Genomic DNA, 7,148 nt, shown 5'->3' with positions numbered 1-7,148 from the left:
TGATTACTACAATAAGTTTAGTTAACACTTCGCACAATTACCATTTTTGTTGTGATGATGGTGGTGAGAATATATAAGATCCACTGTTTAGCAACTTTCAAATATACAGTACAGTATTGTGTGGAGTCATCATGCTGTACCTCATTAGATCCCCAGAACTTATTCATCTTATGACTGGAAGTTTGTACCTTTTGACCAACGTATCTTCATTTTCCCCCCACCCAGCCAGTCAGAAATAGAGTATGGTGGGCAAAAATGACCTGTCTTGGATGCACCATATCTGAAGCCTCAGCTAGGGAGACTTAAAGGCTGAGGAATGACTCAATGATTGGGGGCTGGAATCGCCTGAGTGAATCTTGGCAGTTGAATTAGCCAGGAAACCTATACGAGGTCTCTCCAAGTGATCTCTCTGCAAGGGCTAGTTTGGGCTTCCTCACAGCATATGTGTGAATTCCTAGAGTGAGAATCCCAAGAGAGCATGATGAAACACATGGAATTTTTGTGATCTAGCCTCAAAATTCACATAGCATCATTTTATTTTTTTTCTTGATTGGGCTAGTCATAAATGTTTGCCCAGGTTGGAGGGGAAAGAACATAAACACCACCTCTCCATAAGAGGAATGTTAAGGTCACATTATAAAAAGAGCACTTGGGATACAAGATACTGTTTCATCCACTTTGGGAAAATACTTTCTGCAATAATATACATATACATGTAAAGGGAGTTTCCAAACAGAGTGCAGAGAGTTGACATCTGAGAGCTATTTTATACTGTCTCCGGCAATTGAAAATTAAAGTCCTCAAAGACTGAGATATAAAGCAGGATTTTACATATGCCCCATGCTTTCTTTATTAGGAATTATTTTCCCCTAATTTCTTAGAAGTGTAAATTTTGCAGTGTTTTGATTAACATTTTGCTCTCATATGCACAATTTAGTAAGTACATCACAATTCTTTAAACTTCTCATCAGCAGATGAACAACAGCAAGTCAAACCCATCAGTATCTACTTTGGCTCAAAACACTGCAATGAGTATATTGATCTAAAAACTTGATTATCATTCACATCTTTTTAAAATAAATTTGATGGATTGCTTTAAAAATAGAATTACTGATAATAGAAAAATGATGCTCAGTTTCTCAATTGTGTTTTCCTTTTTAGTAGCTTCTATTCAGTTATATAACACAAAGGTTTAGAATATTAGAAATCAGCCAGTATCTTTGAAAGAAACATTAGTACTTTTCTTTGTTACTACAGATCTTTTTTTCCCCTTCTTTCTTTTTTTTTTTTTTTAACATGAAAAGAGACTGAGAAAATGTCCTAATGTTTGGTTAACAAGTTAAAAACCCATGATTAAATGCTTTAGTATCCTGGTCTTATGTCATTGTGTCATCAGGGGTTAATTTACCAGCTGTAAAATTATATAAGAAATCTTTTAAATGTAGAACTGTTGACAATATTTGAACTTCTGTATATACTGTGATCTCCTGATAACTACTAAATCAGGTGTGACAGTTCACTGTGGCTCACTCTGAAGAGCTCTGAAATCAGTGATGTATTTTCTGAGGTCTGAGACAGGTTATAGGCTGTCTTGATTTCCGTATCCAAAGCTTGTTACACATTCAATTTTTCAGGCCTTCTCTACCCTTCTCCAAATCCTTTCTGCAAACTTTATGAACAAAACACCCCTTTTAAGAACAACCAAACCATTGGTATATTTGGATAGCTTATTAATTAAGAAGGCAGAAAAGATGATTGTATAGAAGGACAGACCCAAGAGAAAGGAGTTTTGGAAGTTGACAATTTGTCATTTTAAAACATTAGGTTAATAGACTTTATCTCAGTTAACAATTATATTAGATGAGAAGGCATTAGCTAATTCATTTTTCTGTGTGCCTAGCTCCACCATAATTGAGGGATAGGGGAAGAAGTACCCAGACATGTGTATAAGTTAGGATTCTTTTGGCTACAGAACAACCAGAAACCAAGATAAATAACACTGGCTTGAAATTTAGAAAATAAAAATTTACTTATAAACTGATGTGGTGGCTCCATGATCATCACAGATCTGACCTCTCTCTTCATATCTCACCTACTTTACTTAAACACAAGTCAAGGAGCTTAAGTTTCAGGTATTAGTTATACATTCTAGCCAGCAGAAAAAAGGAAAGGCAAAGAAAACATATTCTTTACCCTTAAGAACACATCCCAGAAGTTTAACTCAACACTTACTATCATATGTAGTAGAATTCACTCATATAACCACATCTAGCCATAAGGAAGACTGGGAAATACAGTCTTTAGTCCTCATGGACATGTTTCTAGCTAAATATTCCATAACTAAGGAAAAAGGGGATATGAAACATTGGAAGAAAAAAAATATTTCCTATCTAATATAGTCAAAATATGGATAACTTTAAATTTTAGGTTATAGGTATATGGGATTTACCATACTATTATTTTTTAGTTATATTTAAAAGATTTCATAACATTTTTTTTTTTGTAGATTGTCAAGAAAAAAATTTCTAAATCCTAAGTGATAATATGAGTTCCTTGAAGCCTTGGTTAAGTTACATAACGTTTCTGAGTCTCGGTTTCAATATATGTAAAATGCAGATGATAACACTTGTACTAACCAATTAATAGTGCCACAGTCAAGGTCATATGTAAAAATGCCTATGAAAGTATTTCAGAACCTATAATGCAATATAATATCAGTTGTTGTTAATACTATGCTTGCCGTCATTTTTGTTATCATTATTAATGTGAGGGCAGAGGCCGCATCTCATTATTCAATGCTGTATCTCCAGTGACTAGTGAAATGTTTTGCACATAATAGATATAAAATAAATGTTGAAAAATTAAGAAAAAAATTTGTATCTGAAAGCGACATGAGATAGAAGAGACCTGAGAAATCATCTATTAACCTCATATGACATAGGAGGAAACTGAGACCCAGGGCAATGAAATGACTAGCTTAAAATGACACAGAGTGGCCAAGTCTCAGAATGGTGGAGGTGCAAAGGCATAGTCATCCTCAAAAAGCACAAGGGAAATACCAGAGACTTAGAGAGAGTGTTATTCCCTTTCTAGCTACCTTGGAAAATCGTGCCATAATATAATCGCACCACTTTCTGTTATGATCTCAAGAAATGTAGTATTCTCTAGCAGCACTCAGATTTTCTTCTATTAAAAATTCCTTATAAAAAAAAAATCCTTTGTCTTGCAAACATTTAAAAAATATTCAAATAAAAATTTATTGACCTTCTGAGTAAGAATCCTTACACATTTAATGCTGTTTCTAATTTATTATAAGAGTCACTTCCTAAAAATGTTAATCACAGCTGGACTGAAAAAGTATTTGAGTAACATGGCAATGCTGTTTATAAAAGTATACCACATTATAAGTTTATTGCAGATCCAAAGGGATTTGCCTTTGTAAAATTGGAAACAAAAGAACAAGCAGCAAAAGCTATTGAGGTAGGTCCAGAACCTAAAAAGAAAAAAAGTAAAGACAATTAGGGAGTGTTTTAAATAACAACAAAACTTTTTTGGCTGATTTCATTTCAGTTACTTAACAAACCACCAGAAGAAGCACCAAGAAAACCTGGTATATTTCCTAAAACAGTGAAAAATAAGCTCATTCCTGCCCTTGGAATAGCTGATGAGTTATTTAATATTAACATTTACGTAGATGTAGTTGTGTTAATATTTAAGTAGATGTAGTTGAAGTAAAATGAAAACTAATTATAACATTGCTACAGAAGAAAAGGAAAAGAAAAAGAATTAGGCTGAATGAAGAAAGAAGACAATACTTAGACCAAAGAGTCAAATGTAGACACAAGGAAGGAGAGCATCTGCAGAATGAAAAGACCCAGGACCACATCTGAGGCTCTGAAGTAGAGATTCCTGAACCCCAAAAGCTACTGTCAAAGAAGAAAAAAAAATGGGATCAAGCTGAAGTATCTGGCTTACCTTTAGTCACAACAGGGTAGAGGAAGAGAAGTAGCTCTGAAGATGTAGAATGCCTTACTCCCAGATCAGAAGTAAAGAAAACGGCTTAGAAAGATGACATTAAAAAAGAAGCTTCAGAACTTTCCAAAGAAAACAAAGGTATTTATAACTTTAAGGTTAGGATTGGATAAATAAGTTTTCTTATTTCTTAACTTATGTCTTTATTTCATAGCTTGATATTTAATTTTAAGATTTAGAAGTCTCTACTGAAGAGGAAAAAGATACTGGAAATATAAAAGATGGATCTATCTTAAAAGCAAAAAGGAAATATAAGAAAAATCATAAAGAGAGGCATAAAATAGGAGAAGAGGTTATATCACTAAGAGTACTGTCAAAGTAAGTCAACGGTACAAATTCTATTGTTGCCATTAACATACTTCACAAACATTTTGGTTCTAATGGTCCCTATTATAAGAATTGGTCTTGTAGATGGCACAACTTCTTTTAATCTATTCTTTAAAAGTTCTTATAATATTGTTACATGATCTTTGTGGCCAAGAGCTGTAAATTCTGTCCAGATCTAACATGGGAAATTCTCTACTTGAGTCTACATCTGAATTAATCTTTGCGGCAATGTCCTGACACAAACAGGCCTAGTTAGGACCACATTTTCAGATGAACGCTCTACTTTAATATGCTCAGCGTTCCCTAAGCTAATAACAGCAGATAGCCATCATCAAGTAGCCAAGATTACAATGATAGAAATTATCAGAATTAATTTATTTTGGCATACAATAAATATGTATTTTTGCTTGTGAGTCTGTGGGGTTGGTTAGGTAGCTCTGCTGATCTGAGTTGGGCTTTTTTAATCTCAGCTGAGCTCATTTCAGTCTGTGACCAGCTGGCAGGTCAGCTGGTAGCTGATTGAACCAGGATGGCTTTGGATAAGATGATTCATTTCTACACTTGTCCTCCAGCAGGCAATCCCATGCTTGCTCTCATGGTGGTGGCAGAATTTGAAAGGAGCAAGCAGAAGCATGTAAGTCTTCTTGAGACCTCAGCTCAGAACTGGCACATTTACTCCTGCTGCATTCTACTGGTTAAGCAAGTAACAAGGCCACTAAAATACAAAGGTAAAGAGAACAGATTCCACCTCTAGATGGGAGAAGCTGTAAATATACCATAAGAGGCATGGATACTGGGGAGAAAAATTGGGGTGGTTTTTGCAATCAGTCTACCATAATAAGGATAAGACTTTGCTAGGGATACCTTAGTGAGGTTTTCCCTTGGGGTGTCCTTAACTAACCAAACATATAGCCTTCAGAGTGCTTTACCGCTTGAGTTTGGAGAAAGGAGAACTTCACCGGAACAAAGATAATGATGACAGAACATTTCTTGTCAGAAACAATGTAAGCAAAAAAGTGAAGCAACATTTTCAAGTACTGGAAAACAAAGAGCTGTCATAAATATAGTATGCTAAAATATCTCTTTAAAATGAAGGCAAAATAAAGAACTTTTCAGACATTAAAGAGCTTAAAGAATTCATTGTGGGCATATCCACATTACAAAAACATTAAAGAATATCTTTTAGGCAGAAGGAAAATATTATCATTTGGAAATATGGACCTATGGAAAGGAATAAAGAGCATTAGAAATGATAACTATGTAGGTAAATGTGCAAGATTTTTACTATTTCAATCTTTTAAAAAGATAATTGACTGTTTAAACGACAGTAACAAAAATAATGTAGTATGGGATTTACAACATATGTAGAAGTAAAATGTGTGACAACAGTAGGACAAAGTGCTGGTCTGCTTGGGAAGGATAAAGCAGGTCTCCAGGAGCTCTGTCTGTGACTGAATGTTATGTTACAATTAGTGGAAGTATTAGGAAACTTGCCTGGCCTAAAAGCTGAGTCAAACTCTCCAGTTTGGTAAGTATAAAGACAGAATTTTTTTTCCTTAAGAAAAGGGAAGGAATGAAGGTGAAGACTGATTTGTACAGGCTTTCAGTAGGGATTTCATCATAAACGATGTAGATCACTGATTCTCCCTTTAAATGTCCTTTCCTCTGGGCCCTCAAGGCACCACTATAGTAGGCTTTGCAGGTGGGTCTGGCCTAGGGTAGGTTAGGATTGGGGAACAGGCATTCAGTAATTTTCCCTTGTAGGGTACATGGCAGAGAACAGACCAGCATGCTGGACTTCCTCAAGCCTGGAGAACATGGCTACTAGAACACTCAGATGGCAAAGCCCAACCTAGGTTAGTGGTATGCTGCCACTCTAAATGAAGCTGATGGGCAGAGAGCAACCTGGGTATACTGTTATTTGTCCCCCAATATGAGAACCCAGAAAAAAAGGTAATATCTTTATAATCACAGAGAGGCAAAGATACTTCTAAATATAAGATCGAAGACATAAATAAGGAATGTGGCCTTATTTACTAGTCATTGGGACTCATTTTTGTCAATACTGAATCAAACCACTGATTTGCCTAATATTTTCATTGACTTGACCAATAATTTTGCCATTGTGTAAATACAGAACTTGAAACAATTTTTCTTCAAAAAATTAAAGGCCTTAAAGATGTTAAGTATTTGGCCTTAAAGATGTTAAGCCTAGAAGTTGTAAAAATTGGGTTCTCAGGATAAAATACAATTGAGAGAGGAACTAATTATAGTCTAGAGCTTTATCGGCTATAAAAACCCATTGAAAGCTGTCTGGTTCCTAGTGCTTTTGTACTTTGTTCTAAGTATGATTTTGCTTCTAATACTGTTGTGAATATTGGAGATCAATTGAATAATCAGACTTATAAACACAAATTAATTTCTTACTCTACACAATATTCTGAGAATTAGTAATGTTTTGACCAAAAATGGGGATTCCCTTAAAAGTTAGCACATCGTTTTTATTTGGAGAGTTGTTAGGCTGATAAGAGTCTTAATCTGACTGAGTACAATGAAAATCTTTTAATTTTTTATTATTTTTTTAGCACTAGCCAAATTTATTTATTTATTTATTTTTATAAACTTTATTTATTTAATATTTTATTTTTTAAATTTTTTTCCCCTCCCATCTGATAACCACTAGTCCATTATCCATGCCCATGAGTCTCTGTTTGTTTGTCCTGCTCATTTGTTGCTTTTCGGTTTATATCTCACATAAAAGTGATATCATGTGATTTTCAACCTTTTCT

Source organism: Pteropus alecto, unplaced genomic scaffold (assembly GCF_000325575.1).
Source record: "Pteropus alecto unplaced genomic scaffold, ASM32557v1 scaffold3, whole genome shotgun sequence".
NCBI lineage: Eukaryota > Metazoa > Chordata > Mammalia > Chiroptera > Pteropodidae > Pteropus > Pteropus alecto.
This window is presented reverse-complemented; position numbering follows the sequence as displayed.